Source organism: Mizuhopecten yessoensis, unplaced genomic scaffold (assembly GCF_002113885.1).
Source record: "Mizuhopecten yessoensis strain PY_sf001 unplaced genomic scaffold, ASM211388v2 scaffold3819, whole genome shotgun sequence".
NCBI lineage: Eukaryota > Metazoa > Mollusca > Bivalvia > Pectinida > Pectinidae > Mizuhopecten > Mizuhopecten yessoensis.
The window spans coordinates 1,144,449-1,160,930 of NW_018405235.1; the positions used below are offsets into that span (position 1 = coordinate 1,144,449).

The following is a 16,482-nucleotide window of genomic DNA, read 5'->3' on the forward strand; positions in this document are numbered from 1 at the left end:
TATTTTTATCTTAAAGTTAAAAGTAACAGATGACATTTAAAAAAAACAAAGGTTTCATAGGGTAAAAATGATAATGTGAGTTGTAGGCAGAATGTTTCAAACAAATGGTTTGAGCTGATATATGCCAATCCAAGAAGGATGTATTTGTATTTTATTCCGAATAATAATATGTTTAACATGTTAGACATAACAGGTTAAAGACTGTCACGTCTCCCACCACCATACATTAACAGATTTTTTTCTTTCTACACATTTAAATAATCCATGTGAAATGATGAAATTTAATTTGTGTACTGATTATAAACGTTTGAAATTCCAGGTATCTACAGTAGGAGATTCCTCCTCTTCATCTTCGCATTTGCCGTGAGGTTTTTGTAGATACCTAGAGATGGATTGGAACATCAGCTCAAACCATTTGTTTGCAAGTGAAGTTTCTGCATGTACACCATCGTATAACTTAGTCTTATCACACTTTGTGATCTTTTTGCGAATTTGAGGGTCGAAAGATTGTGTTTTGTGTTGTGTTCAGTGATGATTGTGTTGATGGAATTTATGTCAGTTTCAAGATTGACTTGCTGTGCTCGAGTCAATATTGGTGTTAAATGTGGTTGAATAAGGCGTCCTTTGTGCATTTGAAAGTTATTGTATTTTGCAAAATGTGCTGGTGGAATTTGTAGTGACTTGTATGCTGGTGTTTTCATTTGAAATTTGATAAAATTTGATACTCCCCCCCCCCCCCCCCCCCCCCCCCCAACAAAATGACTAGTTTTTAAAATTAAAAAAATTAATGCTTAATTGAGATTTGATTTCGTTTATTTTGTGGTTTAATGAACACCACGAAATATAATCCCAACAAAATGTTAAACACACAAATTACTTGTAGCTTTTTTAATTGCATCTTTAGCTGCAGTTATTTGAATACCTTCAACCTCTGTCAACTACTGACAAGGTACATGTACGTCTATGTGTGTCTAATAAGTAGTCATTATGTGTATACCGCTCTTTGAATATAAGCTATAGAGCGTGACAAATTTGACTGATACCATCAAATGAGTAAAACATCGCCCGATCGTACCTGTACTATATTTACCTGCAATGTGTCGTCACGCCTGTCAAAATACAGGGTTTTAAAATAGTTGATTCCACGAAATATAATCCCAACGAATTTGTCCCTCTACAAAAATAACAAAATTTAACCCCAACAAAATATATGCTTTTACAGTAGTGAGTTTGTTAATCCATTAATTTACAACTTACTGTATGACTATACAGAGTATACTCATTATACTTGGTTCATCTTGATAAAATTTTATGCTTAATCTTAAATAATGATATTAGATATAAATCAAACTATGCACAGATACTGTAAGTACAACCCCCTGAGTTACATGTACACAGGTATGTAATTCATGAAAGGTTAGCGATTATCACATCATGTTTGAATTTACATATATATATGTACAAATGTGAATGATACAGGTATGAAGAGGCCTTCAAATAACACCAGTTATCGTCTTATTGTTTGTTCACTGGATGTCAATGCTCTGTCTCTTTTCATGTGACTTAAGAAAGATGAATTTTAATCATATTGAGGATTTGAAGTATGTTTGAGTTCTTTGGAAGATAAGGGATGCATTTATTGATAATATAGGCACGATCTGTGTCTCATTTTCGTTGAGTTTGCAAAAACTGAATGTGAAATGTTATGTGAGTGAAATTTGAACTAACGAAAGATAATGTTGAACAGAAACACCACAAAGGTTAGCGATTATCACATCACCCACCTAACTGATGTAACACTGCTGGCATGTGAAAGTGTTCGTGAAGAATTTCATTCTTCTGAAAAGTGTCGTAGAAAAGAGTTATCATCTTTTAAGCTGCTGAACAATTGTTTTGTACCCCGAGCAATTTTTGTTAGGCGCTGTATTTCATTTGCTCTGGCAGATGTTTTTGCTGTTCGAACAACATGACAGAACCTGTCCTCATTGATGAGAGCTCTTGGGTGCCATGCAAAATCATTGATGAGAGCTCTTGGGTGCCATGCAAAATCTAGATAAGTGCCTTCTACTGCACCAGAGGGCTTTGCTCGTGATAATGCCACAAACAGGGCGCCAGGATTTCTGTAACTACGTGTTCCAGGGTTTATAACAATGAAACGGTAAGATTCCCCAGTTCCAATAATCTTTCCTTGACACTTGTGGATAGTTGTTGCCCATCAAAGATTCAGAGGAATCTGTTCTCTTTTGCATGAAAAGCATCCACAGTCAAGCTGTCTGTTCACTGGTACTACTGGAATGATTTTGTTATTTTCTTTCAGGAATAGATGTCCAGTGTAACTGGGGAACTCTACCATTACAACATCTGGAAGGGAATCGGAAGGTTGTTTACCATCAAGGTAAACAATATAAATCACTTTGCCCATAGCACCATTGAACAAACCAAAGGAAACACATAGGTTCACAACCAACATTACCTTTGCATCTCTGCTAATGAAAACTGTATCTAATAGGCCTCCGACAGTGGCATTACCACATTTAGAATGCTTTATATTTTGCAATTGGATGTTGTGCATTTACTTTAAGAAGCTGGCACTTGTTATGTTGCCATTCTTCCTCATGTGTGGGGAAAATAAATAATCCTTCCTCGGACATACATTGCAGGAGTTCATTGCCATATCTAGTCCTCAAGTTGTTCCACTGAAACTGCTGTAACCACTGCGCTTGTGCTGGTGAGGCCTGGTATTCTCTCAAAGCTGATAGCAGTTCTCTAAGTTGTTTTTCAGACTGGCTTTGTCGGATGATATTCTGTAAGTGAACAACTCTATCAAATTATTTCCAAACAAGAACACCATGCATTGCAGCTGGTACTTTACTTCTGCAGTTGTACACTGGGGAGTATAACACAGGTGGAAGCTGTTCATCGTCACCTAAACACACGACAACTGGGAGACCACCCCAAGTCTCTTTAGATTTAGACCCTGAATACATGGCACACCTGCACATGAACTCCATCCATCCTAAGGTAGTAGCACTTATTAAGGATCTTTCATCCACAAGTAGGACTTCTACAGCTCTGCAGTTTTCTTGAAGCAGTTTCCCAATCTTCCCATCTGGCTGTTTCATCTCTTTACCCTTATGATGTGTTGTTATTTTCAAAAAGCTGTGCAAAGTTTCACCAGAAATGATATTTGCACTACTTCCAGTAGGACAGAGTATTTGTTTTGCCTTATTGTTTGTCTTGAAGGGATTTCTGATAGCATTTACTAAACATTTTATCAGGTATGACTTTCCAGAATCTGCAGTACCAGACACAACCATCCTTAAAGGCTTAAAGGCATTATCTTCATCTATGTATTGAGTATCCATTACAATATTGAATACAAGCCTCTGATCTTCATTCATGTTGGTAAGCATGTTTGGTACATCAAGAACATTGTTTGGCTCATTGCTAATTTCTTTGGTGTTCTCAATTCATGACTTTCTACATCTTGTTGGAACAATGATTTTTGATTCCAGTTGTATCCCGGCCCACCATCATCATACCGAAATTCGGATGAGACTGCATCATAGCATGCAGTTGGTCGAAGAGCGTCCATCCATTCTTGCTGTTCTACATCATTCCCATGAGACTCTTCAACTTCGAATTCCTCATCAATTTCATTGGTGTCATGTTTATTTTGCCCTTTCCACTTCAGCTTCGACAAAGTTTGGAAAGATTGCAGTGTTCATCAGAAGTTTCGTGCAGAGGGATTTAGTGGTTGCACCGGTTGATTCATCAGCACAATTCACCATATCACTGAACAGGTCTACTATAGCGCCAGTTGGTTGGTTGCCCTCGCACGCATATCCAGTGATGTATCGTTCTGTGGCAATAATTTCATTCACGGAAGGATTCTGTGGATTGCTTTTTGAAAGTATTAGTGATACATCTACATTGGCTCTCCGTTCTTGAGTGTGAAAGCGTGAATTTTGGAGCAGAACTGGTTGATCCCTTGACATTTCTGAACGGAGAGAATTGTTTTTGTCATGTACAATAGCCGGAACTGAACGAAGAGGTTGCGGGAATTCCATCCTACACAGTGTTTTGTTTCTTGTTTTTGTCTGTTTGAGGCAGTATGTATCAGAACAACGGTTTAAATTAACCCTGTTGGTTAGGAGAATATAGTCTTCAAGCAAAGATTCTTGTGTTGAGCTTACATCCATTAAAAGTTTTTGAAGAGGATTGTCGTGCGCTGGTGGTGCTGGTGCAGTTCCTTCTGGAGGTAGCCATAGGTTTTTCTTTGATTCTCCATTGTGCCCTTTCCCTGCTGGATGTGAAGCAGTCATCCCAAATTGGTTAGCTGCCCAAATTGCCAATTCTTCAGCACACAATCATCATCAGTCAAACCTTTTTCAAGCGCTTCATGAATCAGTGCATGTGGCTGTTTGTCAGACCTCCAGCAAAGGCCGTGCCAATGGACCATGCCTCTGGCTTTGGGAAATGCTTGGCGATACCAATATACATGGATTCCAAAAACAGGAGACATAACTTCTTGGAAGTAAGACCGAGTTCGCAGGTCAAAGTAATGAGCAACAATATGTGTATTTTCCTGTAAAACTCTGAATACTGTGTTTCTGTTCGTTAAATCAGGTTCCTGTCCAGTTGTTTCCCTTACATATATTGACAGGAGTCTTTTTAAAGATGGAAAGTGGAATTCAGCAAGCTGCCTGTGGTGAAAAAAGATCGTAAACCACTTGCTTCATTTATCTTATATTTGATAAGAGAGCGTAATTCCTTACCCCTTTCCGCCCAGTATTGGTTGCTTCCCCGCAAAGAGGCTCCAAAATATAGAAGTTTGTTTGCAATTTCTGTATTTGTTGTTTCAGCCGATCCAAAGTAAGGTGACCATCCCCAAGTTGTTGTTTGAAGACAAAATTCCCCCTTTCAAGTGCCCTTTTCTAATGATCATGTTGTGGACAACAAATTGAAAGTACTGTAATGTGCAAATCTTCCATCATCTATCCACAGTAAATGGTCTGCCCATTCCGCCAGTGATTTAAGTGCGTGGCCTGTTCATGCGTAAGTCTTCAGTACCAAAAGGTAGGAAAAGCAAGTATGAACAAGTGTTGTGTTGTAAATTCTCATAAAGGAATATCACTACGTGTTGGCCAAGGAATTGTGACTTTTTGTGAGACTTTTCTCCAGATTTACTGCAGTATTCGTGTACAGCATTCTCAATAATTCTCTCTACTTTTTCATGTATATCCACAACAGGTTCAGGTAGCAGTACACTTAAGTTGGTGTCACCATCAATATCTTTTCCTGGGTTGATTTGGTCTTCTGAAGAACCCTTATGATCTCTATGTTCTGTGCTTGGCAGGAATTCAACATTTTCCATGTCTTCGATTTCACTATCTAAATGTAATGTACCTAGCCTTTCATCAGATATGATGATGTCGGTGTAGGACTCACACAACTAAATCAGCCAATCAGCAAGTGTTTCATACGTTTGTAGTTCCTATTTGAAATAAGTTCCGGCTAATAACTAGGCCACTGATAGAGTTTAATAAGGAACTGATGACAGATTTTTAGATAAATGAAATGTTCAGGTATTTAACTTTTGAAAAATATATACTTTTGATATATTTTCATGTCTGTGTGCGGATTTGCACAGGGGCAAAATGTCTGGGGCGTTTCTGTTTTGGGTCACCGGTTTTGCTTGTAAACTTCCGGTTGTCAACTTCTTGGCGCTGTGACACTCCAATATGCCACTAAACCTACCAAAAAATCATTTTGTAGCCTTTTCAAGGTATGTATTTATGAATGTAGACTTAAATGTTTGGTAATAACATATAGTAAATGATTTAGTTGTGCGAGTCCTGTAGGCAGGATTTTTACTTTTCAACAGGTCAGTGCTTTTTGAATTTTATATTGACGCACTCGAAGATCTTTTGATGTTTCATTTTCACCTTGCTTTCTCACCCTGATCATTTTTATTTCTTGTGGCAACCTGGGAAATATGCGAGCTGGCTCATTACCCTCTTGGGGAAACGTCACACAGTGGCCGCTTGAAGCTATGTCCCCATGTTTGAGCATGTAGATATTTAAGTATCCCCTTCCCTCCGCCTAAAAATGTAATGAGGCATTGTTTTTTTCTTTCTACGGCATCGCTATTGCTTGACCAAATTATTTCTGAACAGTAACCCATACCTTGTGGTAGTTTCTTCAGATCTTTTGGGATATTATGAAATTTCGATTTTTTTGGGGATTTTTTTTTCAATGACAGAATGAAACAAAATACATTTTATTTGATGCAACAACGGTTTATTAGAAATATAACCCATAAAAAATAGTAACAATGTCAATATTGATGAACAAAACACACACAAAAAAACTGAGTAGTTTTTTCTAACAATAATACTGAAACAAACAAAAATGCCCGTTACATGAATCAATAAAATTCCGAGTGCCAATGCAACACGTTTAGGACAACGAAAAGAAAATATAGGTGACAAAAAATAAATATCTTGCGGACTTACTTATTATACAAAAAATTATAAAGATACAAAAGAAAAAAACCAAAAAGTGAGACAACTCTTACATTTGTACCAATAATAATTCTAAATCCCCAAAAGTCATATTACTTTTACATTTTGTACAGATAACAACATACCATATTGTGATATAAAAAATATCACACTATAAAGCAATAATAAACTTTGTCATTATATACAGATAACAACATACATTGTGGTTTAACAAATATCACACTACACAACAATAATACACGTTTACATTATGTACAAATAACAACATACGATAGTGTGGTATAAAAGTATCACATTGTAAAAATAACACTGTTGTATGTAATATAATTGGATTAAAGGTATGTAGTGAGAAACAGGTAATGCCACTGTTCGGTGTCTCGTAGCTCCGAAAACTTTTATATAACAAGGGCGAGGGTTTGTGAAAAGATTATATAACACAACCGAAAGGGGTTTATTTGTGACGAGTTGATGACTAGTACGGTATGTGCACCGTCACCTTCATCAAACAAATGACCAGTGAAGCGTATGTACACAAAGGTGTAAAAAAAAAATATGTACGAGTTGTCCACAAATCGTACGCTGTAAGCGTATGTACAATTAGTTGTTATATAGGTACCGAAATTAATCGATATAGCTGCACTTTGTTAAGTACTTGGTCATAAATGTGCGAGAGTGTGTGAACCCCCTTATCTCGATTCAGAATTGGCCAACTTCGGCGTATCAAGATGGCTTTCTTTATCTGCCGCTTGAACAGATTGCTCTCTTTTTCCAATACCTTAGAGTTATCCCAGTCAATCACATGACTTTTCTGTGTGGCATGATCTGTGATTGAATCTGCTGGAATCTGCAGTGAGAGGTGGTCGGTGCACTGGGTTCTTCATCCAAGGCATGGGTGTTTTATGGAATTTGTACAGGGCAAACCATCTGATCGGGCTCGGGAGAGAATACCATGAAGCTTCCTTCTTCGCAAGAAGAAAGAACCCAAGGTTACACAGTTTTTGCTATTGTAAGATCCGCATTATCGCATCTTGCAGAACTAATGCCGAAAATGTTCAATCCTTAAAAAGACATCTTTCCGTTTTGAAATGTTAATTATCAGGTATTTCAGAATGGCACTTTTTCAAATTTATTAAACTTGTCGTTTTCCTCAGTAAAGCTCTCTCACTTGGCAATTATTTCTTACTTGTTTGTTAAAAATACCTGTTCGGGAGAAAACAAAGGATAATTACGAAAGGACACCAGTAAATGACTGACATAGTTAGTAGTAACATTAAACTTTTCGCAGATGATACCTCGCTCTATATTATTGTTGATGATAATCCTATTTAGGCAGCACAAAATCTCACTAACGACTTGCAGAATATATGTTCTTTGGCTAAATGTTGAGATATAAAATGTATCGCATCCAAAACTAAAACTATGATCTTCACACGGAAAAAAAGAAACTAACCACCCTCCAAACGTCTTCTCTAATCAACCATAAACATTTAGGTATTACTTTTAACGAAGATGGTAAATGGGGTCAACATATCCAACATATTTATAATACAGCCTATTCCGTCTTTGCGTATTGCAGAGTTATCTTCTCTTGAGAACAGGTATTGATTGTTACGTCATTGGTTTGTGAGAGTAACGTCATCAATTTTTGAGAAAATGTCGTAATTTTCCCACACAAACCAATGACTTAACAATCAATACCTGTTCTCAAGAAAAGATAACTCTGCAATACGCAAAGACGGAATTACAGTATTAATATATTAAGAAGCCTTAAACCCTCACTTTATATCTTATATTAGACCAATTTAGAAGATGCAAATGTAGTTTGGGATAAAAGCACTGAGCAATCAAAAATATTATTAGAATCAGTCCAACTAGATAATGCGTAAGTAATGGGTAGTGGTACATCACACCATAACTTATACACAGAATTGGGATGGGAAACCTTAGCTGATAGGAGGGCGAAAGACAGTCATTTCAATGTTTTAATTATTGCATAATACATCACCAAAGTACTTTAATGATATAGATTATTCTTTTTTAAATGAATTAACAAATGTGAGATATCAGCTAAGACCAAAATAGAGTGATTTACCCCCCGATCTGTAGAACTGAGAGCTACTTTACTAGTTAATTTCCTTCAACTTTTCGACTTTAATGACCATCTATTATAATCTGCTGCATGTAAATGTGGTAATAAACAAGAAACAAGTTATCATTACTTCTTTGACTGTGCTAGATACAACAATCACATACAAGTACTCTCGGCTACTCCAGTCAATGATAAACACTCGCTCTTTACTCTACTCACCATACTAAATGGTTATAACCAATGTGACAATGAAACTAGTACTAATATCCTAGAGAGTGTCAACCTTTATCGCGGACACAAAAAGAATATTCCAGATAAAAGAACTTCTGACATATAACGTGTTTAGTGATCTACTACTGGTTGTTACCATAAAAAATAAACCACAAACACAGTGTGAACATGGTATGCTCACTCCATAAATCAACATGGACTTGTATTTTGTAGTTTGCTCTAAGTAAATAATAACAAGTAGTTGAATAATAATATTTTTAGCGCATTATAATGTGAATGTCGATATAACATACAATATTGACATAGCTTATTCATAATATTTAATGTACATAAGCTTCATATTTAACTATCTGCAAGTCACTCTGTGTGGATCCTGAATTCCAAGGGAGGATCTACTGAAGGTCGATGGCTAATATTCACCCAATACCCTGGTGAGGTCAAGATACAGCACAGTTTGACCTGTAATTTCTATAATTAATTTGAGTTATCTCCCCTATACCTTTGACATGCACATTGATATATGTTTTGTATTTTCATTTCACTATACATTATAATATATATATATTGTTAACTACAAATGCATGCAGGAGAGAACTGATATAAGCATAGTTTGTTGTTTGATCCCATTCATATATCATCATGAATAAAATTTGTTAAAATGCCGCAATCACGTTTACAGGGAGATAACTCTTACTCTACAAACTGCTAGTGGCAGCCTGTCAGTCATTATGAAATCAACGACACATCATCCCGTACCGACTCTTAACAAACTGTCACAGACATCTACGGTTCTCAACGCGAGAAGCTTGAATTGTATGAACACATAGATCGATTTTTAAAGCGGAGCTTGGCCTGTCTATAATTCCGCCATTGGAATACAAATGCAGCCAAGGTTCCTATTAATGGATTGCGTTTATTGAGGTATTTTGAAATCCAGGATACTTATAATTAGTACGTCATTTTGTAGTCTAGACTTAATCTTAATAATAACCCTTAATGGAGGTCTCATATAAACTAAAAATGGATTAAAATACTAAAACTCGCACATATACAGTATAGAAACAGGGAAAATATCCTTCCAATTAAAACACTGTTAATCGGATCCGATTGTTGCTCTCAACAGAGTTCAGGACGTAGTTCCCCGTACTCGACACTTCCTTTGTATGTATAATTGATAGCGCTTTCCTTTATTCCTCGAATACGTGGCTTTAGTCAGTGATATGCATGTACGTCATGGTCTATAGCCTGGCGTCCACACATATACACACCATTTATAGCAGTAAGACGGAAACACTGACGGTCTACGCACACGTGTCCCGGATGAACGTGTACCATATGTTTACCTGCTGTGACCACGTGTACTACCGCGTCACACATGTACCTTTGTTTTATCATCTCTGATTTAACTACTTTATGGATTTATTCAGCATTCCATCATGTGTGATCGGGATAGACCCGGTAAGTGTACGTTTTGAGGTATACTTAGATAGAGTCCGTGGTTGACCACGTGTACCATCAACCTTAGATATGTAATATATAGCAGGTTCTTTGTTGTTACTGTAAATACAGGTAACAATCCTACATAAGGCAGGTGTTCACGCTCTCGTGTTCCTTACTCTCTGACCTTAACTTATAGACGTGTAGTAAAGTTACCCACGTCAGTATCTGTCCTATCGCTATCACATGAACTATACGTATGACAATATCAGCGATATATATGTGGGGGAGACATCTAATACTGTTACCTAAACTTGATGACCATTTCAAATACTTCCTGTACACCGTATACACCTTTAATATGTATGCTATTACCTTAATCACGTCGCAATCTGTATAGTGTGTGTATATAGCACTGTGGTGGTATTTTGTATTTAACATGTATACACACATCTTTGATGGCTACATGTAGTCGTAACTTAAGGTATTTCATACATGCCTTTGTCAGTGTATATAGTATGTGATGGACTCATAACTTTTCCTTCAAAATGAAAAAATATGAAAGTTGGTTGGTATACCCATGTCAGGAACAATGTCAATAATGATCTTTGCAGAAATTAATTGTCGAATATATTCTTGATTTTGTCTGAAAAGTAACTTTTCAATGCAGAATTTTAGTGGCGCAAAATTGCATTGAATATTATAATTCATGAAAACACTTACCTGTACATGCATTTCTGAAGTATCCGTGTATTGACCATTATCGAGAAAAATGTAAGAAAATACTTCAAATCTCAAGAATGATGGCATGTATTTTCATTGGATATTTTACAATAATTCATGAAGCTAACAAGGCTATTGATACAAGTCAAGCCAGATTACCTGAGTGAGAACCTGAAGGTGTTTTTAATGGTGTACAGGTAAAATCGCACATGTCTTGCATGCTTTTTCCCAACTTCAGGCAGCCTTGTTGGCTTTATGCTCAGTTGTGATTTATTCAGTGGAAATATATGCTATTATTCTGGAGATTTGACACATTTTCTTACATTTTTCTCGATAATAGTCAATAAATGGATGTACTTCAGGAATGCATGTTCAGGAAAGTTTTTTCATTAATTCCATTATTCATTGCAATTTTGCGCCACTAGAATTCTGCATTCAAATGTTCCTTTTCAGACAAAGTCAACAATATTTTCAACAAATAATTTCTGCAAAGGTAATTATTGACATTTTTCCTGACATGGGTATACCAACCAACTTCCACATTTTTATCATTTTGAGGAAAGGTTATGAGCCAATCTCATACTATATACACTGACATGAGCCTGTATGAAATACCTTAAAGGACGTTTATATTATTGTAACAGGAGCGATGTGTAAAAGATGTGGATTAATTAGGTTGCCTGACATTATCATAGGTTGAAGGTTTCTGTGAAGATATTTCATTACAGTCTGCCGGTCTCGTACTGCTCGTGCCAGCGACTTACATTAGAATGTGCTGGCTCTTATTTAAATATATTCCATTATAACCTGTCGGTCTAATACTGCACGTGTCGGGGACTTGTATAAACATGAATTACGTGCTGGTTAATTTGTGATATGGAGTCCCTACTGGTTCAGAAATACTCGGAATGGATTGGGCTGTATGTTTAAAGCATATCGAATGTACGTCAGTATTCACTTGAATAACGAATTTATATCCGTATCTATAACTACAGCCCAGAATATAGCACACAGAATCTACATCCGTTTCGGTTCAACTTGAAACAGTGAAACATGAGCATTGTTTGTGGGTATTTAGGCTAGACAATTAAATGTATTGTCCTTCAGAGTACACTATACATGTCGAGCATGTCATTCACCGGTAATCCACGCCAACAGGGAAGTAGTCTGGGTTAGCATGTCGCAACATGACGTCATTTTTTAATGACGGATCGGTTATATAACAAAAATGCCAATCCCGGAGGTGTATGCGTGTATCGTTATATCACACGGGTGTAGGTGTTTCAGCTGCGTCTGTGAGATGATGAAATATATACTGTGTAGATACTACGTACAGTACTACACATCTGTGAAGCCAAGCACTAGGGGCTTATATTACAGATATGTGAGACTAAGCCAAGCACTAGGGGCTGATATTACAGATATATGTGAGACTAAGCCTAAAGATCGTAAAAGTAGTTATAAAGCACCGAGAACATTGTATTGAGTGCGAGCAGATTAGGTACAATTGTATGGTAAAGGTTGTTGTTCATTAGAGAATACTGATGACGAAAAGGGCAATAAAGACCGACGACTTTTAACGACAGGTCGTAAGATACAAGTAAAAGAGAAAGGTTGAAAACTGTCCATTCTGTCATATAAGGAATGATTGGAGCCTGTAGAACAGAGATATATTCATTCTCCCACTGAATCAGTATTTCAAGGCGTTTCTGCTACTTTCGACACACCTTTGTATAAACATCGGACATCATTTTGTGTTAAGAATAGATAACTATTGAACTATGTATCAGTACCGAAGTTCACAACAATGTGTGTGCGTGTCTGTTGTGTTAAGCTACATGTATGGTGTCTCACCAATGAATGAATATTAACTTATTGGACAGGTACCGCTAGAGCGACTTTGGAAATGCACGTGAAATTCTTGTCCAATTGCTAAAAATGTAATGAACCCTGGGTAGGTATCCAGCTTGGCCAGTTCAGTTGTAAGGTTGGTTGTACAGGGTGTGGCCCCTATCCACAGCTAAGGTCATTTAAGGACGTGCCTACATGTGTGTTGTGTTGTGTGTGTATGTCTGCTGGAGACATGCTACATTTGTATGTTGGAATATTTACTTCCTTGTGTAGCCGACTCCAGAGTGCTATCCCACTGAAATGCTATGCCGAAGGCATCCACCACATCATTCTGATCAGTCACATTATACTGACAACGGGTGAATCAGTTCCTGCCATTTCCCCAAATTGCCGAAGCCAAGCAAGCGAGAACATGTAATTCTCCGGAAAAACCCTTGTATAATATCGCTTTCAAAATGATTTTATAGATTTTTAAAGGAAGAATTGTTGATGAATGCAGCACATGAAACACAAAGCAAACTTGGACGTCTATATAAAATGGCACTAACAGTAGAAGTACTGAAACGGAGGGTAAATAACCCTAAACTTTAATAAACACCTAAACTAGGACTAGTCGCAGTTCAATATATAGCACGCAAGGAGGGAATCATTACGCTCCTACGGCTTCGTAAGTCGTCAGAAGTGTCTGGGTTTTTTTTATCCAATCTGGATATAGGAGCGGGAAAATGAAAGGCCAGACCGGGGTTCAAACCCGGGCCCCTCCAAACACTAGACGGACGCTCTACCTGTCACGGCGACCAACCCGGTCCAGTTCTGTTATAGTATAATCGTAGACACTCACCTTTCGAAAGTTAGTCCCCGTATATGTTCAGGCACAAGACTTTCTCGGTTGTAGGGGTGTTTATTTATAACACGTGACGGGACGTTAACCCTATTCACAGTCGGTGTTATGAACACTTTTATTAAGTTGTAAATGAAAAGTAAATTCTTAAAAGAAAGCAGTAAAACGGCTTTATTGCGTACGAAAATGTACCATGATAGGGTTATTTATAATTTAGAAGGTACTCCAACATCACCTATACATAGAGTATACATGTACATACTATACTATATACATTTAATTGCGGGTATATACCAAGTGGCTTTTATATGTAGCGAGGAACTATATTTACTCTTAGACGGGTACTATTTTTACTGCAATGCCCTTTAAAATGGTGGCAGTTGTTCCGCGCTTGGCGTTCAGCATTTGGAGTAATCGCAACAATTGTTTTACCAATTATCAGTATACTTTGACCGGGTGGAGTACTGTCCTGGATGCCTTCGTATTACTGACACAGCAGCCAGGTGTCTAAAGTCAGCATCAGACCCACGCTGTAGCAAAACAGTAAATACACCAACATTAGGACGTAAAATAAAACCGAAACGAAACAAAATTCCTGTGGTGTACTAAATACATTGTATATAGCCGGGTACTGTACTTACTCCATGGCGGGTACAATATATAGCCGGGTACTATACTTACTCCATGGCGGGTACAATATATAGCCGGGTACAATATATAGCCGGGTACTATACTTACTCCATGGCAGGTACAATATATAGTCGGGTACTATATATAGCCGGGTACTATACTTATTCCATGGCAGGTACAATATATAGCCGGGTACTATACTTACTCCATGGTGGGTACAACATATAGCCGGGTACTGTACTTACTCCATGGTCGGTACAATATATAGCCCGGGACTATATTTACTCCGTGGCGTGTACAATATATAGCCAGCTACTATATTTACTCCATGGCGGGTGCAAAATATAGCCGGATACTATTACTACTCCATGGTGGGTGCAATATATAGCCGGGGAGTATATATAGCCGGGTCCTATATTTACTCCATGGCGGGTGCAAAATATAGCCGGGTTATATACTTACTCCATGGGGGGAACAATATATAGCCGGGTCCTATATTTACTCCATGGCGGGCACTATATATAGCCGGGTCCTATATTTACTCCATGGCAGGCACAATATATAGCCGGGGAATATACTTAATCCATGGCGGGTACAATTTATAGCCGGGTACAAAATATAGCCCGGGACAAAATATAGCCGGGGACAATATATATAAGAATACACGTGTACATGCTATATTACACGTGTTTATGTTATATATATAGTAATGCACGTGTACATGTTATATATAGTAATACACGTTTACATGTAATATATATAGTAATACACGTTTACATGTAATATATATAGCAATACACGTGTACATGCTATATATATAGTAATACACGTGTATATGTTATATATATAGGAATACACGTGAACATGTTATATATATAGGAATACACGTGAACATATTATATATATAGAAATACACGTGTGCATGTTATATATATAGTAATACAAGTGTACATGTTATGTATATAGTAATACACGTGTATATGTTATATATATAGGAATACACGTGAACATATTATATATATAGAAATACACGTGTGCATGTTATATATATATAGTAATACAAGTGTACATGTTATGTATATAGTAATACACGTGTACATGCTATATTACACGTGTTTATGTTATATATATAGGAATACACGTGTACATGTTATGTATATAGTAATACACGTGAACATATTATATATATAGAAATACACGTGTGCATGTTATATATATATAGGAATACACGTGTACATGCTATATTACACGTGTTTATGTTATATATATAGGAATACACGTGAACATGTTATATATATAGGAATACACGTGAACATATTATATATATAGAAATACACGTGTGCATGTTATATATATATATAGGAATACACGTGTACATGTAATATATATATAGTAATGCACGTGTACATGTTATGTATATAGTAATACATGTGTACATGTTATATATAGTAATACACGTGAACATATTATATATATAGTAATACATGTGTACATGTTATATATAGTAATACACGTGTACATGTTATGTATATAGTAATACACGCTATACTTACTCCATGGCAGGCACAATATATAGCCGGGTTCTATGCTTATTCCATGGCAGTTACAATATATAGCCGTGTACTATACTTACTCCCTGGAGGGTTTAATATATAGCCGGGTTCTATATATAGCCGGGTTCTATGCTTATTCCATGGCAGGTACTATATATAGCCGGGTACTATATTTACTCCATGGCGGGTACTATATATAGCCGGGTACTATATATAGCCGGGTACTATATTTACTCAATGGCGGGTACAATATATAGCCGGTTACTATACTTACTCCATGGCGGGTACAATATATAGCCTATACTATACATATTCCAAGGTTGGTACGGGAACCATTCTGAAATCATAATTGACAACAAAGTTACCAGCAACTTTGTCGTTAGGTTGAGACTGCCGTTGAGGCACGATAGTTTAGTGGAAGGACGCCGGGTTCGTGACCGAAGGGTTGCGAGTTCGACGGTACTGTGTTGTATCCTTGAGCAAGACACTTTACTCCGCTTGTTCCACTCTACTCAGCTGTTAATATGAGTGCGTGTTTGGGTAGTGCTAGAATTGTAGAATGCTAGCTGTGAGCCCCGAAATGGCAGCACCGGCTGTATG

At 37.1% G+C, this 16,482-nt stretch overlaps 1 protein-coding gene across 4 annotated transcripts in view; it reads left to right on the plus strand.

Annotated features, from left to right (window-relative positions):
* The first annotated feature begins 10,094 nt into the window (after positions 1–10,094).
* LOC110448096 (monocarboxylate transporter 12-like) overlaps positions 10,095–16,482 on the plus strand; it is a 38,562-nt gene continuing 32,174 nt past the window's right edge. For all 4 annotated transcript variants that reach the window (XR_002462679.1, XM_021494158.1, XM_021494151.1 and 1 more), the window contains exon 1: positions 10,095–10,305. The gene's annotated coding sequence lies outside the window, so the exon portion shown is untranslated. The remainder of the gene's footprint in view (positions 10,306–16,482) is intronic.